Below are 23927 nucleotides of genomic sequence, written 5' to 3' on the forward strand. Positions count from 1 at the left end.
TAATTAAAGCTCTTTCATTTTTTATAAAATATCTTTTTTTCTCATAATTATCTAACAAAATTACCATAACTGAAATGATGATTTCTTTTACCGTCTATCTGAAAATAAATGATTTTTTTGTGTGTGCAAGAATCCAATTCACTTTATAGCCTGTCAAGTTTACAAGCTCAAATTCTGATAAAAAGATCATTTAAAATTTGTTAGATATTTATCATGTTTACTATGCATTTCCTAAAAATATCTTTTATTATTGTCTAGTTTACCTTAAAAAAATTTTTTACACAAGCAAGCAACATTTTTGCTTTGCTATATACAATAAAATATCATTGCCCCACATCATTAAATTTGACATACATTCTTCTAGTTTCTTCTTTTCTTTATTGTGCCCATCAAAATACTAGCATCATTTTCAACTGGCCCTATATCCAAAGTATGTTTTTATTTTAAATTGGAAAATATGCCCATGCTTATTTTAATGCTAAAAATAATTTAAGTATTTATTATAATGATCTGTTTCATTTCCAATTTCACAGGTCTCACTATAACTTGTGCTAACTGAATAAAAAAGTCACATAAACACATTACAAAAGTCAATCCATTGATATTGATTAGATTGATAGATTTATTTCTAGCACTACAATGGATGTGCTCTTAACAAACTCACTGTAATGCAACCAAGCCTTATGCAATACCATGTTTAAAGTGAAATGAGTCCTACCAAAACAATAAAGCTATGTTTAACAGAAAAAAAAAATTATACTGCTCCAGCTTATAAATTTAAATAGAAATCGATTAAAATCAAATAAAATATAAAGCTCAGCTTCTCAGTCTCACCATTCCTTAGTCATATTTTCAAATGTTCAATACCTGCTAATGGCTAATGGCTCCTGTATTGAGTAACAAAGGACAGAAAGGATAAAATGCATATTGCTGTCTTTATTTTTGTGTGTGGTCAGGGAGAGAGGCATAATTCCCACTTGTGGAGTAGTATTTTTTGATGGGACCAGCTTCCAATACAGTAATCAGACCATATTTACTAGTTTCTAGATCACTCTGTAATAAAAGTTCCCATACTTGGGTGTGCCTCTTTCTTGTACCTTGCTGTACAATTTCTGTTCCTTTCCTGCCTCCGTAGGGAAAAGTGACCTAGGAACTGGCCCTTTAAGGCAGGCCAACTATCCTGAGCTCTCATCTGTTTGCTTCTTGTATTTCTTTCTCAGGAACTTCATAGGGTCAGAGTGGTTAGGCAAAGACAGGGCTTAGTAATCCTAAATTCCATAAATATCACCTGTTTATAGCCTGATGCCACAATTATTTCTAATAATTACCATTTTACTTTAATCCCGAGTTATATTGTAATATTTTTGATAATAACTTTGGAGAACAAAGATGGATATTTTTTATCAACTGATATATGTATATGATACTTTAACATAGAATTATGTCCTTATCAAGATGATGATATTATTAATTGCTATGACAAACTTTGAGGTTTATAGAAGGAATTTATAAGAATGTTAATAGATGATTCCACACTTAAGCCCTAAGTTAAAGTTAGATAGGTCCCCTTAAGTCACATTTGATTTATAAACATCCCACATATTTGAATGAGGTTGTACGGTTTCACCATTCCATAACCATCCTAAAGTCTGTTTAACAGTCTGTTCAAGAAAATAAAGCTGTTTTGAGCCACCTCTGCCACCTAGTGGTAATTTAAGGAACCCCCTTATGCAAAATTGATTCCCCACTGCACCATTTCTTATATACATTCCACTTTCTTCTGTCTTTCCATATCTGACCTCAATTAATTTCTTCTATGCCAGTGTTTATCATATACACTGAAGGAAGTATGATGTAATGGCTAGAAGTACAACTCTAGAGTTAGACTTTCCAGGTTCACCTCTCTTCACCCCTCACCTGCTCTCAGACCTTGGACAAGTTACTTAATTCTTTTGCCCCTCAATTGCCCGAATTTGTAAAATGGAGTAAAAATGACATCTATCTTATAAAGTTGTTTTGAAGAATTATATAATTCACATAAAATGCTAAAATTAGTGGCTAGCATAAAGAAAATTCTCAATAAATGCCAATAAATGGCAGATGTTACATACACATATCCTTGTTAGTCACCTTCAACTTCCTTTTTTCCTTCCAATTTTGGCTATTTTTCCATCTCTCTTAAATCAATCTAAATCATGTCTGATAAATATATTATTATTATAAGTGATTAGAGACATGCCTATATCAAGGGAAAGGACATTAATATATTTTGACATGAAATTAGATGTGACTAATACAACTTATAAAAATCTCAGCAAAACTCAGAAGAGCCATTTAGAATCTAAGTAAAAATTTTCATTAGTTTTCTGTCTTAGTCTGTTCAGGCTGCTATAACAAACTACCAAAGGCTGTTAGATTATAAATAGAAATTTATTTCTACCATTTCTGGAGTTTGGGAAGTTTAAGATCAAGGTGCTGGCAGGTTCGATGTCTAGTGAGGGCCTACTTCCTGATTAACAGGCTGCTGTCTTCTTGCTCTGTCCTCATGTGGAGGAAGAGATGAGACAGCTCTCTGGGGTCTCATTTATAGAGGCACTAATCTCATTCATGAAGGCTCCATCCTCATAGCCTAATCACTTTCCAAAGGCCCACCACCTTTTACCATCACATTAGGGGTTAGGACTTCAACCCATGAATTCTGGAGGAATACAAACATTCAGTCCATAACATTTTTTAAACTTCTTTTTTAATAATCAGCAGCTGTCAAGAAAATATTTTTAAATATTATATCCCAATTTCTCTTCGTGTTTTTTAAAAATCAAATCAGTGATTTAAAATGATTTGAATTACACAGAATACTAAATGAATACTTCCTTGTTGTGAAACCTTTAAACTAGAGATGATACAAAATTTCTTCTCGACTCCCTCCCCCAATTCTACAAACTTCCCTAGATGTAAAGACTATCTTTTGGTGTATTCTTTTAGGCTTGTTCCCGTATATATTTTTATTGCTTCAAATCTTCAGAAAATTCCTGATTTTGGACACTTCTTTCCTGGTCATCCCCATATGTGGTGTCCAACTCTCTGACTCTGCTCAAGGGCTTACAAATGTCTACAAGAGCTAGACGGCAGGGATCTACTGTGAGTTCGAGCACAAATTCAGCCCAATGCCCTTCATCTCCTCTCTGTGGTTCTATGGAGAGCCTTTCTCTTTCCCAACTGAGTACTCTAGTCTTCTTGCTCCTTTTTCACTGGACCCATTTTGACTAGACTTGTAAGCAAAAAAACTTTCTCTTTGATTATGAACCCAAATCTTTCTATCTTAGACTTAGGTCAACAGTTTCTTTGAATTTCTCCTTCTGCTTTCCTGTGGGCTGAGAATGCCTTTGGAGAAATTCAAGTAAGAAAAAGATAAATAAAGAGGAACCAAGAAATTAATATTTTGAAATGTTATTCTGTCACATATATATTTTCACATGTAAATAAATATATGGTTTTGTTTTGACTTACCTTTTCTTACACAAATGTCATCACCATGTGATTATATTCAGATTGTTCTATTATTTAATAGTCCTTGACATAAATTTTAAAATATTTAGCCACTTCTACATGGAATAGCTAAGGAATTCATTGAGAAATAAATACTAAAACGCTACTTTAATAATATTTTTTTCTCTATTTTTTAGTTCTAACGTATTAGACAAATTTGCAACTGTTTCCAACTTTGCTGTCTCTGTGCACCAACTTTCTAACCATTAACCTAGAAATAAATTTTATCAAAATAATCTATTATAAGGTGGTGACCTGTATTTATAGTAGAAATTTTTTCTTTAAAAAAGATTTTTATTTATTCCCTTGGGAAATTATTGCCTTTAAAACCTCTCCTGTAGTATGGTTCCAAAATAACCAAAAAAAAAAAAAAAAACTAAAAAACAACAACAAAAAAAGCATACGCGATCATATTTTAAAGCTTTCATAAGTGATTTAAAATATAATTTAATCTTTCTCCTCAAAAAAATTTATGTATGATTAAAAAATTTTTTCTCATTTTCTATTTAATTCCTACTTCTTGTACTCAGCTATGTACAGAGCAAACAGCTGAAGAAAACTCATTATCATTATGGATAAATGTTAAAAGGCAAATTTTGTTGAGTTTTAAACAACATATAAAGATGACTATAATATTATATGTATTTTGGCTAATTCATACATCCATTTTTTATTTTGCATAAAATAATTTCCTTTTATTCATAATATGTAGTTATCTAACTAGTATTAATATGCTTCCAACCCTTTGGAATAGTATTTCCTTTTGGAATAGTATACCTGCTTAATTCAAGTGTGAACTTTCATGAAACCAAAAATAAAATGCTTTAGAAAAATGCAATTCAACTATATTTTAAAACATATTTTAAAGAAAAAAAGGAAGTATAAATCAAATCATCCTTTAAATGATATTGGGTTTGTAAAGATGGAGTCAAGGGAAGAAGATTTCACAATAGCAATTTCTATGCTGATAATAATAGTAAGCTGTGTTCCTTTTCCTATTAACGTTATCTGTACCATACTATTCACTAGTTTCCTAATAAACTCAATACTGCATATGATATATAAAGAAAGTCAAAGATTTAGATCTCTTGCATTTCACAAAGTTTACATCATCTAACTGCAAAATAAATGCACAGAATACCTTCTTATAGATACAGCCCACACCTATGCTATATACACCTTCTATCCTGGCATTGGTGGGGTGTGCATGATTTGGGAGAAAGAGAGAAAAGGATGAAAGAAAGTCAGAAATATTTATTTTGCTTTGTTTTTACATTATCATAGTACTAAAACTACCCTTGGAATTAAATTGGGCAAAACATTATTTTTAAGCTAGTCAGTAAATTGGATATTCATGTGGGGTATGTAGTCACCCACATTTTTATTTTTAATTTTTATTCTTGGCACAGTTAGCACTTTGCCAGCATCTCCTAATATGGCCACATAGTAAACACTTTCATGATCTCATTTTTGCAATTACTATCTCTTTCCCAGGTAAGTTGTTAAAAAATGCATGCTGCGCATTTGTGGATTCTGTGTCTCTCTCAAGGGCTAATTGGTTTACATGCAGTTTTCTGTGGTTAGCCACTTAACTCTGAAGCTGTCTTTTGCTTCATGATTCATGGCATCCTTCTCACTATATATGGTCTTGGAGCAATTGTTCTGGTGTGGCTGAGCACATAATTATCTTCTCATCATTTCTGTTTTTGTCTCCCATCCTGCACCCTTCTGGATTCTTGCCAGAGACATCATTAAGAGTTAAAAATTAATGTAAAAATTGGATCTGCAATATAAGCTAAAGTAGAAATACCTAGATATACAAACACAACCAATTTGGCTATTCTGGAACTTTCAGATACCATGTAAGTGTGAAGATGTCAAGAATTTCAGTCACTTTTTGGAGTTGCTCTTCCATATTTCCTTTCAGATTTCAAGATCATTGTGAAGTATTATGAGCATATGCTTATCTAGGTATAATTGCTATTTAACTTTGACGTTAGGTCAGTTATTATTTATTATTAACACACACACACAACTTTCTGCTGCATACTATGGGAAATACACTATAGAGGAAGGAAATCTTCACAGGAGACTATATCATGGTCAAGAGAATAGGTATCTCCCTAACTGCTAGGGAGGATCCCAGTCTCTCCCCTTCCTCCTCCTCCTCTTCCCCTTCCTCCTCCTCCTCCTCCCCTTCCTCCTCCCCCTCCTCTTCTTCCTCTTCCTTATCTTCCTCCTTAACCTTCTCCTCTTCCTTTCTTTTTTTTTTTTAAAGTCTTCCTTTATGATTGCTGGGAGCATTAAATAACGTTTGTTTAGCACTGAAATAGTGCCTTCATTATATGAAGCTCACAATTAGATGCTGTTATCATATTAGTACAAAGTAATTCATCAGCAAGTACTGAACTATGTGAACTGGACCCTAAGATATTTTGAAATGGAAAAGCATTTGAGAGCAGTGATTGTTAAGAAAGCTTTTACATTATGGCCTTTGGACTAGGCTTTAATCAAAGAGAGTAGGGGCCAAGATAAAGGAGAAGAAGAACAAATTTAGAAAATAATTTATTAGGAGAAACCAAAAAGACCCATTTGACAAGGATGAAAGGTTGATGTGATGAGTAAAAAGTATAGAACTGTATAAAGTTAAGATGGAAAATGGAGGGTATTGAATTTTTTTTCATAATGTAATTTAAAAATTTTTAATATAAACTTAAAAACTTTTTAGGAAGGGGAAATCTATCCCTTTTCTTTTGAAGGAGAGCCTAATATATTTAAACCAGACTCAAGTCCTAGGATCCAAGATCATTTCTACAGGTTTTAATTGTCTATGTTTGGATGGACAATGTTAAATTATTTCAAACATCGGCCTGCTAAGATAACTACTTTAGGAGAACACCTACCTATTTCAGAATATTGGCCTTAAAAATAAGGGGAAAAGGAAAAAGCTGCTCTGAGGTAGAAGGATATTCACAGGTATATTTGGATCATCACCGTGGTGGACTCTAAAACAGAATATGGACTCTATAATGACAAAGTCTGTGCTATTTTGCAGGACTTCTTTGTTCCTAATGTCCCACTCTCTTTTTAAGTTCAGTTTTTCTTTTTTTAAAAAAAGTAGGCTTATCCTCTCAAAATCTCAAAAAAATTAGAATTAGTTAACTTCTGTGCATGTCTTTTTTAATTTGTGTACAAATCAGATTCCATGGAGATAGCATCCAGTAGCTTCTTGGTGTTTGGGCACTGCCTGGCCAAGAGTTGATTTACTGTTATATAACGATAGATCAATACATACCTGGAAGTCTCCCTACTGACTCACCAGCATAACTCGCTAAATGACTGGCTAGACAGGCTGGTGATTCTTTAAAGTACCAGCCATGTATACATCATTCTTTTCCTCCCTGAAACACAGAAACCTTGTATAAACACTGCCTAAGTCCAAAGTCCAGGTGATGTGTGTCTCCTGTAATTCACACATTCATTATTTGGGCAGAGTAGCCAAGTAGTCCTGGAAAACTATTCTACCCTGTACACTGTATTTATGTCAGTTCTGTACAGAATAGACCAATGCATAATAAATGGCAAATAGCTACATAATAGATTATGATCCTAAAAATAATAAATGGCTTACCTGCTCAAAGTTATTTTCAAGAGACCTGAAAAACATCTGAAACTTATGCCCACTTCCTAAATGAAGACATTAATCTCAGAAATCTGTAAAAAATGCATATGTTGCTCATAAGTATAACATGTCACTCACAACTACTATAATAAGATGTGTCCCTAAAGGAACAGGACCCAGGACAAGTTAATTTGTTCAGGGAGATAGAAGCAAGAGTATGTAGAGTATGATGAGCTATGCAGGGACTCTGGAATAGACTTGCAGTGTACTGCAATCTCACAGGGCAATAAAAGTCCCACAAAAGCATTTGGATGGGAAAAAAATGGATAAGACTTAATAAGATAATGTGAGTTAATTTTGAAAGTTATATGTGAAATATATTGATAAAATATATTATTTTGTCACTCTCAAGCTAGAGTACTTTTGAATAAATTACATTTATTTTTATTGGTCCATTAAGATAGATACACACTAAGTACTACAAGATCTTAAGAATACACTTGGATAGGGTATTATGAATACTATTAACAATACAGCTAAAGCATTTTTAGATTTCAAAGTAACAATGCATAGATCTGGACAAATTAGTATTATAATGTCTATCTTTAGGGATACTTTTAGCTTTTTAAAAAATGATATAAATGCAGGTAGATAAATTAAAATTATCGAGGTAATTATATAATTCTAAACAAAATTGTAATGGACTAATTGATTACCAGAAAATACAGGTTTTCATCACTTCTCTAAATATTCAATTGTTCTAAATAAAATGAGTAGTACAAAGACACAGACTTAACATGGAAAAAAATATCCAGGTTTTATTTCTGCATATCTAAACACAAATTAAAGTAGTCTTATTCTATATTCAGAGAAAAATAGTTGTTTTTTTTTTTAAATTTCATTGACTTGTCCAATAGAGAGTTTATGAAATAACTTTACTCTTTACTAATGAACTAATTAGCAATAAGTACCCATTTAGCATGCAATTCTTGGCAATCTCAATGAAAATAAAATATATATGTTTATTTTAGCCATCACAGGACACAAAGACATAAATATAAAAAATCAACCAAAAAAGTAGGCTATCATAAAAAAATTATGCATACAAACAATGCAAAAATAATAATATTGCCAAAATACATTTCGCTGAGGGTTCTATCACACTGCAGTCAGAGACTTTGCTTGTATTAGGTTATAAAGTATTTTTATGGATGCCAACGCACACTCATGACTAACCACATCACCTAGTGTTTTCAAATCTTGTATCAAATGAAACAGAGAAAGAAGACCTTTAGCTTACTCATCATAAATACCTAGAGTTTTCACTGGGGTATTTTGTTTTACAAATAGGTGTGAAAGGATAGCACCAACCCATTAGAGAAAAGTGGTGTGACTTGTCAAAATTTCAAAAAAAAAAAAAAATTATGACCTCCAAAGATGATGTTCCAGACCAGACAAAACTGGACAGACTTAAAGATCCAAAGAAAGCACGTGCAAATTAGAGGTTACCAATGTTACAAATTTAGCCAAAGAACTTACTGGGGGTTACATAACTTGTGTCTTATATTTTTGTCTACCAAGTGCTGAAAGGTTCTTTGGGACACCTCTTTTGCTCTTCCTATATTAACTTTGAAGGAAATTAGAAGGTTTTCTGGAAGGAAAGTGATAAAGTCGATAATCTACATTAGATCTTGTGTCTTATACCTGATTGGTGGCATTTTAGGTGCTGACCATGTTTCCAAATGTACTGGAGTATATTCAAGCGTATAGAATAAAGGAATTCTTGGAACCCTGAAAAGTCTGAAAAACTTGCTAAAATCATTATATTGTTCACTTCTTGTTTGCCATACAATGATAGACTGTCACCTCACTTCTTACAGTGCACCCACAATAGAGAATCATAGGCAAATATAGGTAACTTGGCAAAATGACAAAGCTAGCTACTTGTCAGGGTTGAGTCTGAGCCAAGTGCATCTCTCTCTAAATTCTCTGGTGTACTTTCCACTATTTTAGATCACTTCTATCATGTATTATTTTTAACAGTGGGGAGAGGAACACTGTGAAAATATTTAAATAGAATTTATGTAATAGATATTTCGGATCATATGTACTTTGCCTTGGTGTCATAGAATTATTAGCTAAAAGCTAAAAGGGCAGTAATGACAAGTTAGCTCAACCACCATGTTTTTAAAAATGAGATAGCTGAGGTCCAAAGATATTATTGACTTATCCAAATCAAATTATTGATAAATAAAAAATAATTTTCATAACTATTGTTTTTTCATTATTACTATAGAATCTAGGCAGCAGCCCTCAACCTTTTTGGCACCAGACACCAGTGCTCCTATGAGAATCTAATGCCTGATGATCTGAAGTGGCGCTGAGAGGTTGACGTTAGTGCTGGGGAGCAGCTGCAAATACAGATGAAGCTCCGCTCCCTCACCCACTGTTCACCTCCTGCTGTGTGGCCTGGTTCCTAACAGGCCAGGGACTGGTACTCGTCCACAGCCCGGGACTTGGGAACCCCTGCTTTAGATGCTTCACATATATTAACTAATATAGTTTTTTTCAAAATCCTTATAAGAATGGATATAAATATTGTCCTCATCTTACGCATGGGGAAGCAGACAGAGAGAAATCAAGTAACATGCTAATTAATAGCAGAGGTAAGGATCTCATTCAATTTTATAACTTTAAAAAATGCCCCTGATATCTATATTATAGTGAAGATTAACATACTAAAGTTTCACTATGATTTAATTGAATATTAACTATCTACAAAATGCAGAGAAGAGAGTGTCCTAAATAGTGACAAACAACTGATCTCAAAATAATCATTCGATTTAACAAATTAAAAAATATCACTTCCGCAGATTCAATTCTCTTAAGATTCTCAACTGGCAAATATATTCAAGTGAGTCTGCTATAAAAGCATGGTACAATTCTTGGCAATGGAGATGATAATTTTTCTTGAATAAAGTCAAAGTTAGTTTACATCCTAACTACTCAGTGATCATGTAGAAGGAAGAGATAACTAACATGTTGAGAAATTGAAAGAAAAATAAGATGCAGAGAAGCCTCGTGTGGAAAGTTAAGAAATGACACTTTATATATTTATATGATTATTTATATATTCACACTACAAATATCAAGATATATGGTCTTAAGTGAGATGACCCTACTTTTGAGGTGACATTTGAATCTATTTTTCCAGGATGTGCCAACTTATTCAGAAAAAAAGGAATCAAGATATTTTCCCTTTTGAGAAATAAATTTGAGAAAACATATTAAATTCAACCCAAAATATTATTGGTTGATATATATAATTTTTGTGTATTTTGACTCAGAATGCCTTTCACAGTATACATTTAAATGTAATATTTTCATCAGTTTTATTGCTGGAAAGACACTGATTTTCTTCAGAGTAATATTTATTACCCTTTGGCTTGGTCTGATTTTACAGGAGATGCAGTCAACTTTAATTTGTGCCATTTTAACATTTTACTATGGTTCTCACCCCTTTTGAAAAAGAATTTATTCCTCCTTCAAAATTTATGGGATTCCTTTACAACTTCTTTCTAAAAGAAAAATAAGTCAGGTTGCAATTAATTCCCTTACAGATAGTTTATGAAATTAGTGCTGACTCTGTCCCTTCCTTTACTATGGTTTGCGAGGCCTTAAAATGTAATTTAAGAGGTGAGATTATAAGCACTTCCTCATTCAGGAAAAAGTAAGAGGAAGAAAACTCGTCTCAGGAAATATAAAAGCCTTAGAAGAATGATTATTTTGTAGGCATTGTGAATGGAGAGGGTGGATCATGTGTGAGTTGTGTTCTTTCAAAATAGACGGTGGCAGTTTGTTAGGTTATAAATTCAAATGTGGTCTCACAAACTCAAGTCAATTTAAATCATGAGGAATCTTCACAAAGCACCATTTAGTCCATACTCACTGCTACCAGGAGACCATTAAGTAACAAGGCACCTTCTCAGTGGGAGACCAAAGTCCTGGATTGTAATTCTTCATTAGTAAAAAGAAGGAAGACTCAGAGTAGCATAATTGAAAGAACTGGACCCAAAGGCAGAAGATACTTTCCAGCTAAGTGACCTTGTGGACATTTTACCTCACCTCAGCCAAACCTCAACTTCTTTATTGAAAAACTCCTATGGTCCAGACTCATGTGACAGACAATGTCAGTTTTCTTCGGCATCTCAGATCTGTTCCTAGTCTTTCTATAGATATGCGTACTTTTGGGTAAGTCTCGATCTGGGTTTATCTCCCTCACTTGTAAGTATCTGGGATTTAGACAAAATAATTTAAAAATCCCTTCCAATCTATACGATTTCTGGGAAACTTTTGAAAATAGAAGCCAAAAATGGACAATGAAATTATAAAACAGAAAATATATGACCCCCCCCAAAAGATATTAAAGATAATAAAGGATATTTCTTTTTTTCAAACTCACTTTTAAACTTTGAAACCAAAAGAAACTACATAAGTTGTGACAATTTTCTTTAACTGGTTTCAAAGATAATCTCTATGCAATGGAAGGGGGAAAAATGATATGGCATGATAAGGACTATGAAGACAGATTATTTTAGTCTGGGGATCATTTAGCATTTATGGCCACCCTACCTTCGTCCTGCTCAGGACAGACCTGATTAATCAATTGTAACACTATCTCTGAGGCCAGATCTGAATTTAGAATTACAAAATATTAATCACTTTACTCATTTAATCTCAGCTCCCCTTTAAGAAAGAAATTAATTTCACTGAGTAGCCTGAGGCTCAAATGGATAAGATTCTTGCCCATGACCAAGCATTGGCAAGTATTTTAGTCAGTCCTTGCCCAATTTTCTCTGCCTCCAAGGCCTGGAATACACTGTTTGTATTCCTCCCCACACAGTAAGAACAAAGAACATGAAAGGGGGTAAATCCAAACTAAACCTCAACATTTTTCATTGATTTCATTTCAAGTGCTTACTGAGCATTTTTAATTTGCAAGGTACTGTTTTAAGTGGAAGGGGTATAGTGGTCAATAAAGCAGATAAAAATCTAGTAAGTATGCTTGTGGAGAGACAGACAACAAATAAAACAGTAAATAAAGTAAGTGTATTGATAAATGCTACAGAAAAAAAGTAAAGCAAGAAATGTCAGCATGGGGGACTATATATTAGACACTTAGTTGGGGATCTTCTCATGAGAAGAAAATATTTGAGTGAAGAAAAATTGAATGCAGGGAAGAAATAGAGGGAGAAGTATTGAACACAGAAGGAGGGTAAGCGCATAACCCTTAGATAAAAGGCCTGCCATAGTGGTCGGGGGCACTGGAGTAGAGACAGCAAGTGATAGAGTAAAGAGACATAGATTCATAGAGAGGAGGAGGTGGAGAAGAGTAGATTGAGTAGGACTGTGTAGGTCATAATAAAGACCTTTGTTTGTACTTGAGCACAATAGGAAGCAACCAGAGGACTTTGTCAAAGGATTTCATCAACTGGTTCTGTGTGTTGAGCAAAATTGCTGAATTATTGACTCTTTTCCTAGTGAGAAAGAATTAGAAATACATATTACAACTCTAATGTTGTCCTTAGAATAACGATGGGGAAATATGCTGTTGTGGGCTGAATTACTCCTCTTCCCCAAATTCATCTGTTGAAGTCTTAACCCCTAATAACTCAGGAAGTGACTGCATTTGGAGACAGGACTTTTAAAGAAGTGATTAGGTTAAAATGAGGCCATTAAGGTGGGCTCCAATTCAATATGACTGGTGTACTTATAAGAAGAGATTAGAGCACACAAAGGAACATGAAAAAAAAAAAAGGCTCTGTGAGGAACAATGAGAAAGTAGCCATCTGCAAGCCTAAGAGAAGCCTCAGAAGAAACTAGACCTACATGTCGATTTTGGATTTCTAGCTTCCAGACTATGGGGAAATACATATCTGTTGTTAAAGCAACTCAGTCTGTTTTCTGTCATAGCAGCCTTAGCAAACTAATGCATATGCCTTAGTAAATCATATATTCAAATGTGTGTTTTCTTCTTACAAGGAATGAGCACACTAAAGCTACAACACAGTGACCACAAAGTGTGTTTTCTTCATATTATTCCCACTCTAAAAATAAATATCTTTAACATTACAATTTCTATAAATATCTGGCCAGAGTATGTTTTACCCCAGTATGGAAATCAGAGATGCACTCAGTTCTCCAGTTTATTTTACATATGTATAATTTGGAAAGGAATTGCTTCACTTAAATATTGAGTTTGGTCAAGTTAGAAAGTTTCTTGAAATAATTTAGAATTTTAAAAAATTGTTCATTTTATTACTTAGTTACAATTTTCTATTCTCCCCTTTAAAGTCCCTTTTTTATCCCGAAGACTTAGTATTAAGACAAAGTATAAATTGGGAAAATTTTGGTGTAGAATTTCTCTGATGAAACCAACAAAAATGAAGAAAAGAAAAAATGTAAACATTCCAAATGAACGTGAAATCTCTGGTTGAAGTTGTTAGGGCAGGAGGGTAAATATGGAAATCTGCATTTTTAGGCCGTTCACTTATACCCCAACACACACACACACACGCTCGCATTCTCTCGCTCTCTCTCTCTCTCACTCACAGGTGTGCGCCTTCTATGTAGGATTGCAAGATAAAATACACAACACCTAGTTAAATCTGAATTCAGATATATAACAAATAACTGTACAGTATAGGCCTATGCTAAATACTGCCTGCATTGGCTATATTTTTGTTTGCTAAATTTGGCAACTCTACCTCTGCAGTCATCCTCTCAGTGATGTGCTAGAACTGGCTTGTTCAACCTCAAAAGAGTTGATTGCTAAATTTTCTGAAATTTTGTAGTCTGGTCGATGTCAAGTTGGTAGCTTGAAATTGGCCAGGGTGGGAGCAGTAGCACTGCAGAAATCGGCACAATTTAAAAATCAGAGCTTCTCTCCTTGGAGAGCTGGTTGTGGAGCATGTACTAGAACACCACAGCTTCCCCTGAATGAGTAGCTAGTCAGAGCACCATCTAAAAGTACTTCTTTATAGGAACAAAGATAGCTTATGATTACAAACCACTGTGCAAGTTACAATACTGTTTCATGCACTTCACAGAATCCTTACAAGCACTTCATGTTCATTCTTAGTCAATGGAAACTTCACGAAGATAAAATAACTTCCTTAAGGTAATTGTTTAAGAATCAGAGCAGTGAACAAAGACAGGTCAACAAATGGAATTAGAAAAAATCTAAAATAACCCCATAGATGACTGACTTATTGCAAAGAGGAAAGATCTGGTCATAACCACCTTAACCAAAGGGTTAAATGGTGGTAAAGCCTGACATATGTATTGATGAAGCAATGTGAAATATGCAATGTTGCCAATGGCATATTCTTGCCAAAATATGTTTACTCTGAATTTAATCAAGCCTGTAGGCCTAAATTTTAATTTATAGGAAATACAAGAGATAGGGAAACATATTGAACTACACAATAAGGAAACAAACAAATTCGGACTGTAGAACATTTTATGAGAAAACTGTTCTGAACTCTTCAGGGAAAATAAAGGTTATTTAAAAAAAGGTAGCTGTATAGAGGAAAATATTCTCTAAGAAAAATGGGAAAAAAAATGTAACAACCCATACAGCATATGAACCTAGATTGAATTTTTCTTTAGAATACAAAAGAGCTAGAAAATACATCTGTGGCATACATCCGAATATGAATATCAAATCCGAATATGAATTGATATTAGATGATAGCAAAGGACTTTTGTTAATTTTCTTAGCTGTGTTAATAGCATTATATTTATGTAACAGAATGTTCTCATTTTGAGGAATTTAAGAGTAAAAGTAGTATGTTATTTGAAATTTATTTTCAAACAGTTCATTAAAAAATGTGTGTTTGTAGAGAAAAATATAAAATGAATACAGTAAGATGTCAATTGTTAAATCTACGCGACATAAATATATTGTTCATTGTACTGTTTCAACTTTTCTGTTAGTTGAAAATCTTCATAATAAAAAGTTGCAGATATAAAGAAAAAGAAACAGCATTGGACACTGAAAGTGATCAAAGAAAGCAGACAGAAATAGTGAGAGAGAGAAACAGAGAGGAGAGAAGAGAAGAGGGGAAGGGAAGGGAAGGGAAAGGAGGGGGAAAGGAGAGGAGAGGAGAGGAGAGGAGAGGAGAGGAGAGGAGAGGAGAGGAGAGGAGAGGAGAGGAGAGGAGAGGAGAGGAGAGGAGCACAGAGAGAAGAAAGAGGGACAACTAAAAGTCATGCTAGGATTGGCCTTTAGACACTGGATTGGCCATTAGAGACAAACCAAAGTGATATTTAATATATATATATATATATATTTTTTTTTTACTGGTAATATATATGCTTATAAAATAAGCTAAATACTTTCCTAAATCATCCAGAATTTTAAACTGGTTATTGATCCATGCAACCTCATTGATCACAGAGAAGATATGAAGTTTATGAGATTAAATTCAGGTATGCTGGAAATACATTTTTTATATTTCCCAAACAACCTAATTCCTATTTCAGAGTTTCACTTTCTTTTCTCTCCAAATTACATGTTTATTCCAGGAATGTTTAAAATAGCAGTCAGCTCTTAGAGTCAGAAGAAGAGAATCTGGCCTCTGTTCCTCAATCCTCCACTGAGATGGAGATAATCCCAGCTGCATCCAAACTAGCTGCTACTTGGACCTCTCTCACCCTCGTCCACAGGCTTTCCCTGGTCCAACCCTCAGTTATTTCCCTGCTCCTCTATAGGGCATGGGAAATATGCAGATGCTCTTTTTCATGAATTTTGGGGGCATCTGGAATCATAGTGAGGCTAAATAAGGTCATGTTCTCAAATAAACCATGTGATCGATCTATCCTACAGCCCCAGTGCCATACTAGATTAAAGTCAGAACTCGGGGATCTTGCTACCTTGTTTGCATGAGACTAATGTCCCCCTGTGTGAATTCCTTATTTCCCCCTCTGCACTTCCAGGTGGTGGTTTATATGAAACGGAGGACATAGGCCCTTTCTCAGGGATAAGATGCTATCTAAACTTTCTTTGACCTTCTTATCTCTCTTCCTTGCATACTTCCCCAGCTAGGGAAAGCTTTATTTAGTTTTAGAGATAAGAAAAACTCACTCAGGTTGCCTGGGGCATCCTCCCAAATCTTTTGTGTATGCCCTGAGTTCTAGACTTTTAAAACTCAAATGAATATTTACTCTTGTTCTCTGGATTCTCTTGGGTCATCACTTCTTTGAGGTTAAAGATAGTCCCAGATGCTGCCTTAATTAGATGAAGAAGGACAATGTAACAGGAATATAGGAATATTAAGCCTTTGTTTTCTGTATCAGTACAATATCCACTACATTTGTAAAAACATTAAGAGGTACTTATCCATGATTCTGCCAGAATACTATCCTCCCACACTTCATACTTCAGAATACACTATTATTTTTAATCACTTTTTTATATTAAAGTGACAAGTTAATTCCGGCTTTTTGTGCAAACAAAGTAAATTCTCTAACAGAGGGCAATCCAATGCTAATATAACACAAGTAGTATATATAGTTTTGAAATTTTTTATAGCTATATTAAAAAGTAAAAATAAAGTTATAAGCAATTCGATAATATATTTAAACTGATATATCTAAAATATTACCATTTCAACATGTAATCAACACCAAAAAATTAATGTTTTATTTTTTTCTTGGTAAATCTTTGACACCCAGAATGCATTTCATACTTACAGTATAACAATTTGCACTAGCCAAATTCCAAATGTGAAACACAGGACTTGCTGTACTGAAAACAGTGTGACTCTGGCATTTTTTTTTTCAATAATAGCAAAATATCAGAACCTTCAAAGGTGAATATAGTTTATTTTTCTAATTGGCGTAAAGGCTTTTTGACATTTGTAATTTTTTCTTCATTTGATTCATAAAGGCTAACAAATGATAATAATATATCTGTACATCATGCACAAACATGCAGAAATGTGTCACAATAATTATCTTGAAAAATTATGTTTTTAAGTTTATACAATTTATTTTTTCTCTTTTTATCCACAGTGTAACTTGTCAGTAGTAATAAATAAGAATTATAATTAGACTGTAAATACATAGGGCCCTTAATCAGATGATAACTTTCTGGAAGAGAAAATTAGGTAGGAGAATAGATAGAGAATGTCAAGAGAAAGAAGCTGAAGATATTTTGAAAAACTAGATTTCTCTATTTCAACTAGTGGTTTTTGAAGACATTTAGCTGCATTGTTTTTGGAGGGCAGAGTCAGTGTCAATTTATGAAAACTGGAAGGAAGCCTAGCAACTAGAAATGTTCAAATAAAAGTTTTAGTGTAGCATTTTTAATTTTTAATGTAGCAGAGACCTGGATATATGTTAAAGGCTATGTATACATGCTCAGCTAATGTTCAGACAGTATGTCGCTGACATATCTTAGGAACATTATATATAAAATAACACAGCAGATATGTAACTTCTTGTTGAAACCTGCCACTACAGTGAGATACTAAGTAACTAGCACATAGATTATAAGGGTTGAATTCTTTAAATGCTCTGCTCAAAAGCCAAAAGCATGTACAACGTTAAATAATTTCCCCCATTTTGATTTACTGTACAATCATTTTCACCATAATGGTTCCCATAGTCTTCTGGGATTTGTGCTTTTTATAAATATCTCTTGTCTTACAGTATTTATCAGTTTTTAAATTCCCGGATGACTATGGTGATCTCTTCCTTTAGCACTGATATTTGGTTATGGGCCATTTTTGTAAATATAGACTATATCTACATAGTATCACAAACTCAATCTTGTTGTAACAAAAATGGTGGTTTAGCAGTCAAACAGCTATATAGCTAACAATTACACTGGAAACCATCAGCTCAGTTTAGTCCTTTCTAAAACTTGTAGATTGTTTAATAATTTATATATAACCAGTTAATAGTAGAGTCATTCACCTTTTAAAAAAATCCAGCACTATATAAAGTTCCTATACCTAATGCATCAAATATTAAAAATTATAAATTCAAACTAAAAGCTTCTTATCTTAAAATGTTCCAGAAAATTATTTTTTCTTAGTGAAAGAATTACTTTAAGTAGGTGAAAAATTTTTTCCTACAAATTGAGATAATAACAAAATTGGGGAAATCTTGATTCAGTTTAACTTAGGCAAGCGTCTTATAAAAATCTTGTTAATTGCCCAGCTAGTTTTAAAAAATAAGAAAAATTTAAATCCAATAAGAATGCAGCATTCTGTTTCTAGGAGCTGATGTAATTTAATTTCATTCAGTAAAGAAAAAAAAAGAAAAATATCTGTGACTCTTTGCCAATAAGAAATCTAATTAAATTTGAAAATATCATTTAAAGAGCTCTGCTCTAACTCTCTACAAGAACTCTTGAGAAAGCTTAATGAAAGCTTTAGATTTCAGGGCATAAAAACAGTCTGAAATGGTTACCAAGGTATATTTATTAGATTTATTATTTCCTTTAAAGAACTCGTGCTGCTGCTTAAGATTTATCAAAGTGATGGATATCAAGAAAATAATCTGTAGTCTTAATTGCCAAGTTCCCAAACTGTAAAGAATGATACTAGGATCAGAGGGTAAAATAGCTCCTTTGATCACAAAGTACAAACACTATAGAATCTTTACTACTACACAAATGCATCTATATATATATATATATTTTATATATATATATATATAAAATACATGACATTTGTGTTGTTTAGAGTATCTTCGGAGAATTAAAAGCCCATATTAAAATTTAACTATAGTAGTATTGATAGGTGCTGTCTACTTTAAAAAATCAGCAGGACCAAATCCATGACATCTTAGGTATCTCTTTACGAAATTCTACAATTCTGTGAAAATTTTCAAATCTGGGAGAGAAAGAAAGTTTTTGTTTTAGCTGAGGAAAACGTTATATTTTTGAAATAGATATCCATAGTTTCAACTCTGAGTTAATGGCTCTAAAGTCTATACCAAAAACCCAAGTTTCTCTCTTTGGGGAGACAGATACATGGATCCAACCAGTCTCTAAACATCTCTACCTGGTTCTCTCAAAAGCACCTTACGCTAAACATGTCTAAAATGGAAGCTATTGTCATCTATCCTCATCTTCATCTTTTTGTGCCATTCATCCTGGTAGATGATGCCACCATTTCTTCAGTTTCCCAAGGCAAAAATTTTGGAACATTCAATATTTCCAAATATTATATAACAAAATAGCATGAACTAGAAATTGAAATATTTTCAAACTGTGCCTGGAATTAATCAATAGAATAAGGCATTACAGCAGGGACTTTAACTATTTTCTATGGGTGAGACATTTAGTTTTCCCTCAAGTACAGGAGAAAGTACTTTGATGGTCTTCTTTAACCAGCGGCACAAGAAGGAACTGGAAGATGAAACTGAGTGTTGGTATTAGGGACAGGCAGAGCTTGGAGAAAGGGAATCCTCCTAGCCACTGCTAGTTTCTCACTATAAAAGAGGATGTTCAACTTTTATGTTACTGTCCTTTAAGATTAGACGTATCAAAATCTTCCCTTTCCACATTACACTGAGCTAGGGACTGGTGAAGTTGCCTGAAAGTTTCTGGGCCATCAAACTGATAGAGCATCCCATGTTCTTGAAGTGTGAAGAAAGGGTCAAGAGAAGACAGGGAGCACCAGTAGGCAGTCTGGATTCCCATGAAGGAGGTGTGAATCTAAATTTCCTTTTTTTAGATGGGGGACGAAGGCTTAAGTCATGTTTCTGGTTCAACTATTGCCTTCCTGCCCCCTCGCCCCCAACAAAGACCATGGCCATGCAGTGGTTACAGGGTCCTCAGCAGGAAAAGGCCATGGAGTAAACAAATCTGCTGAAAATCTGGGAAAGAAGGAAAACATGAGGGAGGGAGAAACTGGCTAATTGCCAGCCATATCTCCCATGTCAGAGGCCTGTAAGAGATGGTCTTGTGACATCCTCCAGATAAAAGCAAATGTACCCACAAAAGAGAAACAATATTTGGAAGTCTGTCTCACAGATTGCTTTACCCTGAGCAGCAGTGGCTAAGAGAAAGGGGAAATGTGTCTGCCAGTAGCAACTTGTGTTGCTCGAGCAAGCCGATTTCATCCTTCTCCCACAGTCTGCCATCGACAAAGGCTTAAGGGATATGACAAGAGAAACAGTAGAGGAGAGGGGAATGAAGAGACTCAGCCAAAGCCCCCTTCCCACAAGTCTAGTCTGTGCTGAAGAAGGAGGAGAATTTTGAATAAGAAAAAAGGCTGTTTAAAGAACCCAAGTGATTAAAATATTATGAAATTATACTGAGATATTATGAAAACAGTCTGCTTCCCAGGAGAAAAAGAGAGTCTATAATTAGAAGCAGTTTTAGAAAGATAAAACTGTTCCATGTTTACACAGTATGAGTTGAGATTTCTCAACCAAGTCAATGCATGAATATTCAAGCTCCTAAATATTTTCCTAATTTAGTCTTATCTTTCTTGTCCTGTTATAATTGAGATAGGTCAAGTTGCATCTAATCATCTCTGACTGTGGTTATTACATTAGTTCCCTTTTCTTCATTCCAGCCTGTAATCTTTCCCTAAATTTTCCAGAATTTTCCTTCTAACCTTTCTCACTTACAAATCTGATTTAATCCTTAATCACTCTCAATTTGTAGTGAATCAAGTTTTATTTATTTGGCATAACTTTATAAAATGAGTTCCTAGTTACTCGCTCTTCTTTACTGTTGCTCAAAATTTTATTCAAATGCAACCCTGAATTATTTAGAATTCCTGAACATTCCTTTCTCGGCTTAAATGCATTCGTATTTACCTTTTCTCTTTGCTTAGAATATTAGAAAGTTCTGCCAGGTAATTCATCAATTGTCAAGAATAACCTAAATGCTAAGTAGCCACAAAGATGTCTCTGATTCCTTCAGGCTGACTTTGTCCTTCTCCTAGGCTTCCTCTGTCCTTGGGCACATCATTACAGCTGCTTCATAGATTCACTGTAACTGTTTGCCATCGTACAACAGTAAAAATTACTGCCAAAATTAACTAGACTTCTTTCATAAGAATCCATAAGAGGACTTTCTTGGGTTCTTAATATTAGGAAAAGACATAGCTTGCTTGAATAACTTGTTGGGCTTTCATATAAGAAACCCAATTTTGTACCTTTTTTAAAGAAGATTATAATGCCCTTTAGGGCACCAAGCAAATACTTGCAAATTAATTTCTATTTCTTGAATGGATAAATAAATGATAATATATCTTTCTTGCCTTGGTCACTAGGAAGCAGAGACCTAAATTCGTGACCCATTTTTAGCAACCACACAGGACCTCATGGCATGTGACTGGTGTATGAACCTTAATGTCGATTTCACCTTATTTCTTTTTTACCCTTTTTTGTTCATTACACATGTTGAACTGTCAGTTTATTTTCTTTTTAAAATCTTTCAATAGCGTATACACATACCTCATTTTCCTTTTGAAAGCAAAAAAAGGGTGAACATTGTTATGGAAGAAACATTGTTATGCAAGAAAGCAATACAATTAATTGATTCCACTTCTAAACTTACTTTTACTGTTACATGTCTAAATTCATACAGTCTAAACTATCGATATTATTGCTTCTTTAAAAGAATGTTGCTGGTTTCATCAGAGTTCTAGGAAAATATGTTCAAGTGACAAGCAAAAAATTATCAGAAAGATTATATCATGCTAGTTTCACTAAGCCAGATTGGTTTTTCATAAGCACAGGCATGAGGAAGATCTAAAATTACAACAAATTTTTCATGTTGAATTTTCTCAGTCACAAAGGAAATGATTCTAACACAGGAATTACTCAAGACTTCCTAAGTGTGGTTAGGTTATCTGTTCCTTCCATTCCTCAGCTCTTAGATAGGAAAATGTTTGCTAATACCACAGGTAAAAAAAAATTGTGCTTTGGGAGAAAAAGCTAACAAACAGATCCAAAGCCATTATTCTTAGTGCTATTCTTATATTTAGCTATTTGATTCAAAAATGTTTCATAAACACTATAGAAGTTCTTTAGCAGAGATTAAATTTCCCATACATTTTGTTATTGGAAGTATAACTTATTAGGAAGTTTAGCTTATTTCAGTATAGTCTTTAATTTCAACTTTTCCTTTTATAAAATCTACTTGGATGGCAGACAACAGAAGAGAAAAAATCAGAGATCCAAATTGAACAAGCATTCTCTGAATAATCAAACATTTTAGCATTGGAAGGAAAGCTAATATGAGAAAATTTGTTCTTAACTACCAACTACTAAGTTTTTTGTTTGTTTGTTTTTTTAAGTGTAATCCTTTATATTTCTCTGCATGTTTCTGCCAGGTTTTGAAATATTAAAAAAGAAAAAGTAGCACTAGAAAAATGGGAAACATTGGTTTAAAAATATTTGCAACTGGACTATGTATATTTAAATCCTGATGACAAAGAACAATTAAGTTATTACATTCTGTCAGTGGATTGAGATCACTAACATAAAAAGAAACACACTTTGGCTTGATTCAAATAAAATGTGTTTAAGTGTCAGTCATATTTTTCTAAGAAATGTAATACTATACCTTGGTTAACTTCACAACAACCCCATGTGGCACATATGATGATGATACAAATGAGGAGATACAAATGGACCTAAGAGAGGTTAGGGACTTTCCCAAGGGGCTATTAATAAATGTCTGAAACAAAGGATTAGGGACATAGGTTGACAGGTAGCCAGGAATAAAGGAAAGAGTATGAGCCAGGTATGAATTTGAAAACCACTGCTACCATCCACTAGCTTCAAGGATTTGGTAAATTACTTAACCTCTGTGAGGATCTGCAAGGTGATAATTATAGCTATCTTTAAGTGTTATGAGAAAAAAAACAAGGCCAAGTATCAAAATAGAGTAGATGTCAATATCTGTTCACCATATTAATGAGTAATTAATTAGTGAAAAAATTTAGCATGGTTTTTAATGAGGATTAAAGGGATTAATATATATGACTTTCTAGCATATAATAAGTACCAATAAATGTTAGGTAATATTGTTATTATTAAACCCTCTAAATAATAATTATTAATCTGTATATAAGCATAGCTATTATTATTATCATTATCAACTTACCAAGTTTGAATTTCAGTTCTTAGCTCCTGCTTGTTATCCCAGTTAAAAATTAAACATATCCAGCCTATCCATAGCAAAAAAAAAAAAAAAAAAAAAAAAAAAAAAAAAAAAAAAAAATTCCTTTGCCAGTTCTTTCCAAGTTTATTTTTCTAGCATTCCATACAGTACTTCATAAAAACTGCCACTGAACATGGCGACTTTGCAAAACTTGTGTCTCTAATTGGGGCCAGCAGTACACCATGTTCCCTTTCTATTAGCCAAGGGCTATTTCCTTACTTTAGGAGAGATTTGACACTGCCATTCCCAATTCACAAACCCACATGTCACTGACACGAACCTGGTTTTGATCTTCGAGGCACCTCTTCCTAAACTGGTATCCTTGCTTTTAAGGAAAGGAGACCTGGTGCCTCCATCAGATATTATTAAACTGAGAAAAAACACAAATCCTGACTTGACAGATGTGGCTTGTGACATAAGCATGCTGTTGTCTCCAACAGTCTGGTTTGAACAAACAATCTGAAGGGGACAGCCCAGCCTGCTGACTGGCATTGTATGTACAGGAAATCTTCTGGACAAAGGGTTGAATCTGTTTCAAATTAGGGGGATAGAAAT

Source organism: Rousettus aegyptiacus, unplaced genomic scaffold (assembly GCF_014176215.1).
Source record: "Rousettus aegyptiacus isolate mRouAeg1 unplaced genomic scaffold, mRouAeg1.p scaffold_m13_p_6, whole genome shotgun sequence".
NCBI classification, from domain to species: Eukaryota; Metazoa; Chordata; class Mammalia; order Chiroptera; family Pteropodidae; genus Rousettus; species Rousettus aegyptiacus.